The sequence below is a fragment of the Mus caroli genome, unplaced genomic scaffold (genome assembly GCF_978045245.1).
Source record: "Mus caroli unplaced genomic scaffold, Mus_caroli_1 scaffold_7, whole genome shotgun sequence".
Taxonomy (NCBI): domain Eukaryota; kingdom Metazoa; phylum Chordata; class Mammalia; order Rodentia; family Muridae; genus Mus; species Mus caroli.
This window is the reverse complement of record NW_028227262.1, coordinates 72,619,084-72,632,442: the sequence shown is the minus strand read 5'-3', so window position 1 is coordinate 72,632,442 and position 13,359 is coordinate 72,619,084. Positions and strand designations below refer to the sequence as shown.

At 38.7% G+C, this 13,359-nt stretch overlaps 1 pseudogene; it reads left to right on the top strand.

The window, feature by feature from the left end:
• The first annotated feature begins 6,935 nt into the window (after positions 1–6,935).
• Positions 6,936–7,068, top strand: LOC147003948 (small nucleolar RNA U3; annotated as a pseudogene).
• Positions 7,069–13,359: the final 6,291 nt, after the last annotated feature.

Here is a 13,359-nt window from a genome sequence, read left to right as displayed (position 1 = left end):
CCTACAGTGGTTGATTGGTAATGTACCCTTTCTGTGTAAGTTTGTGCTTCCTGGCACACTGACCCCACTCCTGACTAATGTTCCCAGAAATATTTCTGAAAGGACCCAAATTACGCTCAAATCATTTTAGAGGCAGGTCTACTTTTGAGGGAATACAAAGTCATGTTGTAACATTGTTTTCATATGTACTTGTCCAGCTGAAAGATATTTAATCTGAAAGATACAATGGGAGATAAAAATCAAAGTTGTAAAGGTCATTAATAAAATCAATAAAATTATCCTGACATGAAAAAAAAAAACCCTTAAGAATGTCAGTTTTAAACCAAAACAAGAAAAATATTTCTAATGGGCATTATATTTTGAATGAGAAGAGTAATAGTTTGTGAGGTTTCTAGTAATAAGTAGTATGAATTTAATACCAAGAACACTCAAGCAAATGTTAACCTTTTGTTGATTTAACACAGATCAGTAACATAAAACTAAGTGTAACTTACTTCAAGCATTTTATTGGCATGTGGGGTAGCAAAGATTATTAATTCACACAATGTTTAGTACAAAATAAACTATTATACAAGATGATTCAAAATGCCCACAAATTATTCCATTCCTTGATGAAAGAAGTAATGTTTGATAGATCCTGAATATCTGAGAGTGTTCTTACTGGCGCACAAAGAACACATGGCCTTGTCAAACCCTCATCTGAATGTTTCACAGGGCTGTGTTTGCAGATATCAAACTTATGGGATGAGGTAATGTCTCCCTTTGGACAAATATTCAGCTTGCTTCCACTGTCTATCACAGTGCTGAGTCCTTCAAGCTTAGAGTCCTGCTCCTACAGAAAAGCCCATAGTGAGTGCAAACACCCATGACAAAACCTTGTGTGACCCCCACCAAGGATACCATGAATCTACTCAAACTTGGAAAACAAGAAATTAAGATCCATCTGCCATTTTATCTATATCTTTGCCCTTTGTCTCTGACCCATAAATCTTATGCCTTCAACCTACATGTACAGAACAGAAATTCTACAAATGGTTAGTTTATAAACATAGAGGGAGCCATCTCCAACCAACTCAGTTTCTAGAACTTTCATATCAAAGAATTTTGATACAACTGTGCTCATTCAGATGTATTAACATTTTTTTAAAACTATGATATTCTCAAGGAGTTATCATTAGGAAATTCTTCTAATACTATGATGTAAAAAAAAAAGTCAGACTTAAGTTAATCATGCTTGTAGAAGGATTATTGACTCTCAATTCCATTTAGAACATGACTGAGCAAAATTGTTGCTCTCTAGGATGATGATCCGAGAAGACAAAGATGAAATCTGTTATTAAGATGCAATGGTAACTTGTTAACATAAATGGTACATTACAAATATTAGCTTTTTTAAATGAAATACTTATTCTCTATATTTGTAAAAAGTTGGAAACGATCAACTTTTTAAAAATATCTTTTTAAATGTATCTTTACTCTAAATACTTACCTAATTTTTTTCATTTTTTTTATTATATAGGACTACATAAAAGCATTCACGATTTTTCAAGATTAATTTACTTTATGTACGTGCATGCTTTCTCTAAATGTGTTTGTATACCATGGGCATGCCTAATAAATACGAAGATCATCGGATCTCCTGGAACTTGACTTGAAGATGTTTGTTAGTTGCCAGGTAGTTTCTGGGTGCTGGGTGCTGGGTGCTGGGTGCTGGGAACTATCCTGGGTCCTCTGCTAGAACAAGATTTCTGAACTGCTGGTATGTTTCTTAAGCCTGTCAGATTTTACTATTTATTCAAGTTACTTAAACTTCTATCATTTTGTTTATTATCACTGTGTATATTTGTGTGTATGACATATGTGCATGAGTGCTAGCAAATATGTCCCATGATACACATGGGATAGTTGCAGGATGATCCTCAGAAGTCATATCTTTCCACCCTACATTTTGGGTCTCAAACTCAGGTCTTCATGTTTGTGCAGCAAATGTTTTTACTTTCTGAGCCATCTTGCCAATGCAAGGTAATCTTAGCAAAATGGTAGGTCTGTGTTTTTTCCTAAGCATGTTCTATAGCATACATAAACTTCCAAGCCCATGGCTGTATCCATCCTAACTCTCCATTCTTCCTCTCAGTCTTCTAGCTTTGCTTCTCAGAAACCCATTCTAGTGGCTTTAGAACTTTTACTTCCCCCATCCAATGCTAAACCTGTTTAAAGTAAAACACTCATTACCAGATGTGTAACTACTCGTTTCTACAAGACCAGGACACTAGGTATTCGCAAATACGGATGTTCATCATTATCCATTCCTCTGTTGAAGGACATCTTGGTTGTTTCCAGCCTGAAGCTGTTATAAATAAGGCTGCTATGAATGTGATACATTTACTTAGCCTTTAAAAACAATGACTTCATGAAATTTGCAAACAAATGGATGGAACCAAAAAATATCATCCTAAATGAGGTAACACAGTCAAAAAAGAGCATGCATAGTATGTACTCACTGGTAAGTGAATGTTGTGGATGGCCCTGGTGTTGTTTGTATTTTGATGTTAATTCTGCTTTCCCAAGAGGGGCCATCTGGAATGAGTCACATACTCAGGTGACTTCTTATGAACCATCCCATAATGAATAAAGGAGCCAATCCAGTTTCGGTTTCAATGGCAGATCCGCCAGGATTTGCCACCAAAGGGTTTAGATTTATATGTTTATAAGATTAGAATTGTAATTGGCGTTCCCAGCGCTTGAGTTACCATTGTTTCTGAGCTATCCCAGCGCCTGAGTTACCATTGTTTCTGAGCTAAGTTTGTGTGGTGTTTTCCTTCATGCAGTGACTCAGCCGGGTTCCAGAGAGAAAGGTACTGGGGCAAAGCATAGGTTTGCCTGATAAGCACCATAAAAGGCTGCAGGAGTTTTGAAACACGGGGCTGGTCTAGTAGGGACTTGCCACTGGGAACTTAGTGAACTGGGTGGAAAGATTTTGGAGCTCTGAGTCAGAGTCTCCACGAGATAAGGACTGGCTGTCCATTACCTACCGGTACATGGCTGGCCAGCCCAGCGGAGCAGAGAGTAGCTGGGTTTAACGTAGGATGATGATGATTCTTTTTTAATATTTCATGCAACAGGTGAATATTAGGAAAAAAGCTCGGAATACCCACAATACAACTTACAGATTGTATGAAGGTCAAGAAGAAGGAAGACCAAAGTGTGGATGCTGCTTAGAAGGGAGAACAAAGTAATCCTGGGTGGTAGAGGTTGGAAGAGACATGGAAGGAACAGAGGAGGGGGAGATGGAAAAGGGGGGTTGGGATCAGGTGTCGGAGGAGACAGGGGAAATGTACAGTGGGTCAGAAAAAATGAACAGAGGTGTGTAGCAATGGGGGATGGGGAACTGGGAGTAGCCAACAGAAAATCCCAGATGCCAGGAAAACAAAAGGCTCCCAGGACCCAATGGGGATGACATTAGCTGAAATACCCAACAAAGGGGAGAGAGAACCTGTAGAGACCATATTCAGAGGTTAAGGTCAACTCCTGGTTGAGGGATCGGGTCACCATCCTTCTCAAAATTTTAACTCAGAATTGCTCCTGTCTAAAGGAAAAGACAGGGACAAAGAGTGGAGCAGAGACTGAAGGAAAAGCCATCCAGAGACTGCCCCACCTTTGAGATTCATCCCATATTCAGCCACCAAACCCAATTACTACTGCTGATACCAAGAAGTACTCCCTGACAGGAGCCTGATATGGATGTCTCTTGAGAGGCTTTGCCAGAGCCTTTCAGATACAAATGCGGATGCTTGCAGCCAACCATCAGACTGAGCATGGGGATCCCAATGGAGGAGTAAGGTGAAGGACTGAAACCCCATAGAAAGAACAACAAAATCAACCAACCATACTCCCCACCCCTCACCCCCAGAGCTCCCAGGGAATAAACTACCAACCAAAGACAAAGACTACATATGGAGGGACGCATGGCTCCGGTTGCATATGTAGCAGAGGATGGCCTTACCTGACATAAATGGGAGGGGAGGCCCTTGGTCCTGTAAATGCTTGATACCCCAGAGTGAGGGGAATGCTATGGAGTGGGTGGGTGGGTATCAAAGCACCATCATAGAAGCAGGGAGAGAAGGGGTAGGATAGGTAATTTTCAGAGGGGAAACAGAGAAGGAGGTTAATATTTGAAATGTATATAAATAAAATAACCAATAAAAAAATTAAAAAGAATGTTTATCAGTTTTCTTAATTCAATGAATCTATTGACACATCTCATGATTCAGAGCTCCTCTGACAGAAGGCACATGCATGTACTCCACTAACCAAAGGAGTGAATTTGTCTTACATTAGCCTAAGAGGGTAGAAAGATAATCAACATGGAAAACAGGGTGCCTAGAAAATAGGTCAACGTGCTACAGCCGAAGCTTTAGATGGATCTTAAACTAATAATGGATTTTGTAATTTTAAATTTTTATTCAAAAAGAAAATAGTAATTGAGAAGAGAGAAAGCAAAGAGATAAATACAAGAACGTATATCTAGATCATATGTGAAACTGTGTGTGTATACACACACGTGTGAGGGTCATTTGATCCTCCAAACCTAAAATAGTTACTATTTGGCCTTTAAAAGAAAATTTCTCTGACATCTAGTCAAAAGCGATCACACAATGGTTCTTCAATACCACAAGTGCATTGTGTTGAATGATACACTCTAGACCCAACGTATGTGGTAAATTTCTCCTGTACAGTGTTGGCTGAGTCTGGTACCAGCCTATTTCATGAGCTACCCATGTCTCACCATGATGGCTCTGTCACTAAAGCTTTGCTTCTTCTGACTCCCAGTACTGGTCATTTAAACATGTTAAAGTGAACTGAGACCCAGAAAATCCAATTCATTTCATAAAGTGCTAACACATGATCAAATCCAGTCATTTGTAATTCAAGAAAGAATTGAAAGTTTAGGACAAATAAATGGTATTGTAATAACAGAAGGAAGGAGATTAATTTTCTTCTCATGCAGCTATCACCAAATATATTTCTTTCATTTGAGAGCAGACATTGTAAAGAATAGTTTCTTATTACATTACCCAAAATATGACTTTTTCAAGAAAAGCAGAAAATAGAGAAATGGAGGTAGGAAGCTAAAGAGAGAGAGAACAAGACAGGGAGGGTAGAAAAGAGACATAATGAAAGAAGAAAATGAGAACTTTCTTCAAAAAGTACCTTGCAGTAAGTTGTGTCTACAGAAAGGAGAAATGAGATATGCAACTTCTTGATGGTGTGAAGAGGTCAGTTGTCAAGGGAAGAGTTTCTACCATGTGTGGCAAGTGATTACCCAGCACTATTCAAATTCCTTCAGTACCTTAACACTCACCACGCAGTACTCAGGAAAATAAAATCCACTACCATTATTAGAAAGATCTGCTCATTTTAAATGGAAATCTGCAATATTTTCTCCCTAGAATGAGGAGAAAACTGTATGCTAGTATTTGAATTCTTGAGATGTCAGACTTTACTATGACGGCCTTGGGAAATAAATATGATAATACATGGACACAATATGGTCTTAGAGTATGTCTAACAAATCGCAGGAGACAGAACTTCACCATTGCTTTTGTAGCAGTGTTTTCCAGATTCAATCATTTCTACCCTGGAGGGAGGCCCTTTAAGACTCAAAAATTAATCAGATTACAAGGGTCAATCCCTTCTCTTATCTAGCATATAAACAGTACAGCTACTGTTAATACCATGCCCAGCTACATGCAAGTCTTATAGACAACTTTGGAATTGCAGCTTTTATGCACATGAGGTCTTTTGGCCATACAGCCATTGTTCAGTTGCCAAGTCTCTTGGTAACTCTGGTAAACTCACTGATTTTCCAAGATGACCTTTAATGCAAGCACTATTTTGATTTTGTTGGTATGTAATCTGGAGTTTTAAGTGTTCATTATCTCCCAGGAAAAATCTCACCAATATGGCAATGCAGAATCCCCTTAATTGAATCATCTCTGCTTATCCAAAGAGCCTCTTGAATGAGCACCTTATTATGCTTTGATTGAGGGAAGGGCCTTAAATATCTCTCATTGCTTCATGGATTTGGATGTTTAGTCTCCATCTGGAAGCACTACTTTACAAGTTCTGATAAGTTTTCTAGGTCAAACCTAGCAACAGGGAGTCGGTTGATAGGTCCATAAAAATATGCCTTCTCTTCAGTCCTTCCTTCCTTCCTTCCTTCCTTCCTTCCTTCCTTCCTTCCTTCCTTCCTTCCTTCCTTCCTTCTTTCCTTCCTTCCTTCCTTCCTTCCTTCCTTCCTTCCTTCCTTCCTTCATTCCTTCATTCCTTCTCTTCTTCGTTCTCCTTTCCTTCTCTTTCTTCCTTCTCTTTCTTTCTTTCTTTCTTTCTTTCTTTCTTTCTTTCTTTCTTTCTTTCTTTCTTTCTTTCTTTCTTTCTTTCTCCCTTCCTTCCTTCCTTCCTTCCTTCCTTCCTTCCTTCCTTCCTTCCTTCCCTCCCTCCCTCCCTCCCTCCCTCCCTCCTTCCCTCCTTTCTTTCTTTCTTTCTTTCTTTCTTTCTTTCTTTCTTTCTTTCTTTCTTTCTTTCTTCTCCTCTCTTTCCCTCCCTCCCTCCTCTTTTCTGATGTCCATCTTCTCAATTCCTGGCCAGCATGACTGTAGCATCTCTGCTCTACCATACCCTCCCATCATAATGGACTAACAACTCTGAAACTGGGAGCTACACTAAATCTTTGTTTTCTTTAATTCTGCCAGGAATGTTGGTCACGGCAATGACCACTAACAAGCATACACTCTGAAATTTGTGCTCTAAAATGTGAGATAGAACTGCTTTCCTGTTGGTGACAATAGAAATTAAAGTATTCTATCAGATTATGTTAATGAGTGCTAGAGAAATGATGGGACCAAGGAAAAACTAATGTTACAAAGAAGTTTCTGAAGACTATACTTTCAGGGATCATTTCTATAGTTACTAGAAAGCAGTCTGCCAACAAACAGAAACACAGAATAGAGATTAAAGAACAATTGAACATTCTACTAGTGACAGTGACTTTCACAAACCATGAGTGGTTCGGTAAAGCTTACATTGTCATGATCATTCAAACACGTGAGTTTTAAGGCACTTCAAAGGAAACCAGAACACAGCACAATAATGACTGAAGGAAAGGTGAAAAAAGAGGTTCTATGGAGAAGGTCTTTCCCTATCATTTCTATTTAGGAACAGCAAATTTTTCATATATATAGTCAGATTGTGGTCAAACTTTGGGTTATATGGGTTAAAAGGCTAAAAGGTGTCACTGCTACCATAATGCAAATGAAGTAACACTCAATACAGCATTAAATGATAGAGTCCATCATGTAATAAAAGTCAGCATTAAGGCTGGGAAGACAGCGCAGTCAGTGAAATGCTTCCCACATTTCAATCATGAGGATATGCTCATATTAATATATATATATGTATGTATATATATATATATATATATATATATATATATATATATATATATATGGAGAACAGGGTTTTGGTTTTGATTTTTGTTTTTTCGTTTTTTTTCAAAAGTATTCTTGGTCACTGGGGAGGCATAGACAGACAGATCCAGAGGTTTACTGGACAGCCAACCTGGATTACTAGGCAAGCTCCAGGCCAGCAAGAAACCCAGTCTGAAAAGACAAAGGCATATATCTCCTAAAAAACAACACCCAGGGATGACCTCTGGCCTCTCCATAAATTTGCATACACATACATGCTTACCATGGGAAGAAAAAAATTGAACTTTACAACATTTCAGGTATCATTAAATATTAGTTTGTTTTGTATTCTTTAATTATGTAAAAGTGTATATCCATTCTTCGTTTGCAGGCCATAGTTAGTTAACCTCTGCATTAGAGCATGAAAGGGAAACAGATAAACTAAATGAATGGGTACAACTCCACAGTGGTGTATAATAAAAAAATCACACTGACTCAGGAGAACATAAATTTTAAGAAGAAACGAGACAAAAGGCAGCTAATATATTCCACAGGTGCGTGAGTTCAAGATTATACATGTGAAACTTTCATACAGTGCACCTGGTATTTCTACTCTTCTCGGGGGTAATAGGATGAAAATATCAGGTTCACCAGAGTTCACGGTGCCTCATGTGCCCCCATTTGCTAAACTCATAGGAGTGCCAAAGTTCATTGCCTGGTAAGTATTGTGATCAGGAGATGATTAGTGTAGCCGCTGAAGTGACACATTTTCTTATCTGTCTCTTGCTGCTGCCAAAGAGGTTTGAAGCTGTCTAGAAGTAGGAAGATGAAAGGGATTCTTCTATATTTTATAGCTGTCAAAAGTACTCCTAAAATATCAAAAACATAGTCACTATAGAAGAAAGCATGACATCGAACCTGAGTTGATTTCTCACCTCAATTAAGTGGTAGTTGTACAGCTTACTATGAGCAAATGTCTTAACCTCCATTTTCCAGTGTAACAGAGGTGAATAAAAGTGTTAGGTACTTGGCTGGTGTGTAGATTAATCATACAGAATATGCAAACTAGTCTTATCTTCCTAGCCCTCTAAGTAAAGACTTAGTAAATGCTACAGATAGCTCTTCCATATTTCCCAGTGCTCAGCTTTCCTCCCAAGAAGTTTGCTGGGACTTTCAGATATGGCTGACATGCTCCTTCTCTTTTTATAATGATCAGCCAACTCTATTCAGTGCATTAAGCGAGGTGTCATAGTGACACAGATGTAAAAACCCTGGTCCTGCTCTCAGGAAGCCTATTACCAGAAGCTGGAGACTGCAAGTGATGGGGGTGAAGTAGGAGAAAGATGCATACACCAAATTTGCTGCCAGGGTGTTGATGTTATAATCAATAATCTGGAAACACCACAGGGGGTGGCATTGTGAGATGCTAACGAATAAATTATCAGGAAAGAAGGAAATGAGCTAGCTAAAAATCTCATACAGCTTTATGGGATGCCAAGTATCCAGCAAAAATTTCATGTTAGCTCATTCATATTGTAGATGACAGCTCTGAACTGTCTTGAATTAACATAAAAATATGAATCTTAAACTGTGTTTCTAGGCATCTGCTAGATAGAAAAGAAGAATGGACATACTTGGAAATAACTCCAAATTGAGATTACAGTGTGGGTGTGTATGTTTGCATATGTGTGCATGCATCCATGCACACACAGGCGAGCATTTTATAGGAGAGCATTTTGTAAAACATAACAATATTTAAAGGACACAAAATTATTTCCAGATAATAAAAGGAAGAGTTCTGTTTCCAGAACTCAATTTAAGAAATGAAACTCTGCCCACACATTTAGACTCCCATGGGCTGGGGAATAGATCTAGAGCTAGCTCTTCAGCCCTGGATTGCTGTGATGGTAGGTGGTAGATCAATAGAACAGAGCTCAAGATTCTTCACTGTAATTTCAGCACTATCTTTATAGATATGTTTTCAAGTTCTGCAGCTGTAAGACTCCTTAAGAGGATCCTTTTAGCCAATACTGTGGAAAGCCACTTAAAAAAGGTGACAAAATCTCCTTCTGTAAAGGTCATTAAAGAAATACTTGTTCCCAGGAATGGTTTCTAGTGGTGCTGCCTGCAGACCAGACTTTGCTCTGAATGATCCTTCTATTCATTTTCTGTTATTTTAATCTTATTACTAAGTCCCCAGAAATTAATGCCTGTCTATTCCCTGTGAGATCAGCCACACTAAAGTGTCAAGTAAGAAACTAAACTCCTGGTCTTATGACTTTTATTAAAAAGAAGAAAAAATTTAAATAGGATTTCATTTATTATAGTAAGAAAACTTATATAGCAGATTTATGTCTACAGAAGAAAGGAGGGATTAAAAAAAAGTTGAAGTTGTTAACTAGATTATCCAAGTGCCTTCTGGGAACTTTCACCACTTTCAATTGCGTAATTATTACACATTGACACACTCTGAATCCACGTTTAGCAAGATGATTGTTTCTAATCCTTGTTCAGAAGAGGCTAGACCACTTTTTTGTGTGCATTTCAGACTTAACTGCAAGAAAAAAATATACTATTATATGTGCCTTAAACCAACAGTAATGTACAGAGGCATAGAAATGATGAATCATTTGCATTAACTTTAAAACTAGCATCAATCACTGTGTTTTAAGAGTCATGTGCTTACAATGACACAGCTCCTTTTAATCAGGAGTTAACACGATACACCCTCAAGTTTCCAAGGTGAGAAAAACAGGAGCTCAGGAGGGAGTAAGTGGCTTTCAGGATGGGGCAGCTGTGAAATCTATTTTAAGATATTAATGAGCAGTGACATTTAGATTTCTGGAGAACCAAGCACCCAATGTCTACAATGGAGGGCAGAAAAGACATAAGTGAAGGAACCATATGCTGGATATGTTTTATGTCAATTTGACACCAGCTGGGGTCATCTGAGGGAAGGAACCTCAATTAGGAAAATACTTCCATCAATCAAGATGAATGTAGACCTGTGAGCCTTTTTTTTTTTTTTTAGTTAGTGAATGATTTGGGAGGGTCCAGTTCACTGTGGCTACCCGTGGGCTGGTGGTCCTCGGTGCTATAAGAAAGCAGACTGAGTGAGTCAGGGGGAGCAAGCTATTAAGCAGCACCTCTACATGGCATCTGCATCAGCTCCTGCTGCAGGTTCCTGCTGCAGGTTCTGTTCCTGTCCCTACTTCCTTCCATGAAGTCAAGTAAACCCTTTCCTCTCCAACTTGCTTTCTAGTCATGATGTTTTACTGAAGCACTAGAAACACTAAAACACACCACAATAGTATTAGCTGTCCACGAGCATACGTGCACATTTTCAGATCATTTATTCTGAAATTCATACCATGCCCACAAGAAGCCATATTAGGGTAAGCTTGTATAGCACAATTATCTGCTATTTAGTGGACATAATTTGCAAACAACTTTGAGCAAATCATTTAGATGTGTTAAGACCTGGAGTTGGGGGAGGGGGGAGTCAAGAAACCAGAATCAACAGGAATCACACATGGATTCTAAGCTGAAGCAATAATTTCAAGCACTTTATTTGGTCCTTTCATTCATGGGTCCTCTGAAAGATTTACATATGTTCCTTGTGGATGTTTGATACTCAAATTATAAAGAACCCCTTAATTCTTTCATTAAAGCTTTGGTACATTAAGTGGCCTTCTGCTAAGTTTCTCCTTTTTTAAAATGGTTGATATTAGTGGACAACTCATCATGAAGGGTGGTGTGTGTGTGTGTGTGTGTGTGTGTGTGTGTGTGTGTATTTTAGAACTTAATTACAATATTTGTTATTTAATGGGGATGGTATTGTGTATAGTACATAAAAGAAAGTGTAATCAACTTTTCTCTGGGTTCCACATCAATGATTCAAAATACTACAAACCTAAAATATTAATTTTAAAAATTGTATCTGAACTGAACATGCACAGGCCATTGCTTGTCATTTTGCAGAAACAACATGATCTAACAGAAATTGACATGGTCCTTACCAGGTTAGTCTTCTAGACAGGACTTAAAGTACATAAGAGGTCACGTAGGATTTATTGTTTAAGACCACCTTGGACATTACAGGGAGATCTAACCAAGGAGATCTAAATGTGGAGTCGTTGAAAAGTCACTCAGCAGCCTTCTTCTGAGGGAGCAAAACTTAATTCTCTAGGGCTGGCAAAAAAAAAAAAAAAGATGAAAATAACACACATGCGCACATACACACTCTGTGAATGAAGCAAGTTTTAACAAATTCCTACAACTTTTATATACATGTGTACATAAATACATGCATACATACATATATACATGCATGCATACATACACACTCATACATATTTACACATTGGATGAATGGAGCAAAGCTATAATCACTTTACATATATAGACATACAAACATTTTGGTGAATGGAACAGAGTCTAACAAGCTGGCTATAATAACTTTTTTTTTTCTTAGCCCTTTTAAAACTCCTACGACAACGTTACACCTATGTAGGAAGAAAAGTACCTGACAACACAAGTTACATGTTCTCTAAAAACAATTACCACAAAACATATTCTTCAGACACAGATTAAAATCATTAAACAAAGGAACCTACAACATGATTATTGATAAATTATTTTTCTTTTGAAACCCATGCCTAACTAAACGTTTCCCATGTACTGAGTAGACTTGAATGTGTGTTTGTACAAAGTGTGTCCCTCTAGGGTGGTAGATGATGAGCTGTCCCAATGTGGATTAGTTCCTTAGATTCTTGCAAGCCCTGACTGCAGAAACTGAATGCCTGCTTAGCATTTCAGCACTGTGCAGTGGTTGGCATAATGCATGGGCAGAGGTTAGTTACCGTATCTTAGGCTAGGTTTAGACCTCCAGAACAATCATTCCTTGCCCATCTCTGTGCCTGAACTAACATTTTGTGACTAAAAGATAGAAACTGTTTGCAATCTATTTATAGACCAAAAGCTTCCATCATCCCCCAGACTAAGAAATGTCCTCAAATAACATCCAACATTGTGAGCCTATAAAAGACTTGCCCCATCTTGCTTTATCTGTCTCTCTGATATACTCACCAGTGCATTTTACAGTTGCCTTGAATTATGATTTTCTTTATTCTGAAAAACAATAAAACTTCATAACACTGCATCCAAATTGGAGCATTAAATTTGAAGTTACCTAAGTCTGTGTTCCAGGCCATGGTCACTTACAATGGTGGCACTGAACTGTTTTTATTCCCTTTAAAAATGAGAGCTGTGATCCATCCAATAGCTGACTGTGAGCATCCACTTCTGTGTTTGCTAGGCCCCGGCATAGCCTCACAAGATACAGCTATATCAGGGTCCTTTCAGCAAAATCTTGCTAGTGAATGCAATGGTGTCAGCATTTGGAGGCTGATAATGGGATGGATCCCCGGGTATGGCAGTATCTAGATGGTCCATCCTTTCGTCTCAGCTCCCAATGGAGGAGCTAGAGAAAGTACCCAAGGAGCTAAAGGGGTCTGCAACCCTATAGGTGGAACAACAATATGAACTAACCAGTACTCCCCCGGAGCTCGTGTCTCTAGCTGCATATGTATCCGAAGATGGCCTAGTTGGCCATCATTGGAAAGAGAGGCCCATTGGTCTTGCAAACTTTATATGCCCCAGTACAGGGGAATGCCAGAGCCAAGAAGTGGGAGTGGGTGGGTAGGGGAGTGGGGGTGGGAGGAGGGTATGGGTGACTTTTGGGATAGCATTTGAAATGTAAATGAAGAAAGTACCTAATTTAAAAGAATGAGAGCTGTGGTTTTTGCTTTAACAGCAGGTTCTCAGTAGCAGGCCACAGTAGCAGTCCAGCTGGGTCTCCTAACCCACTGTGACAGGAGTTCTTCCATTCCAA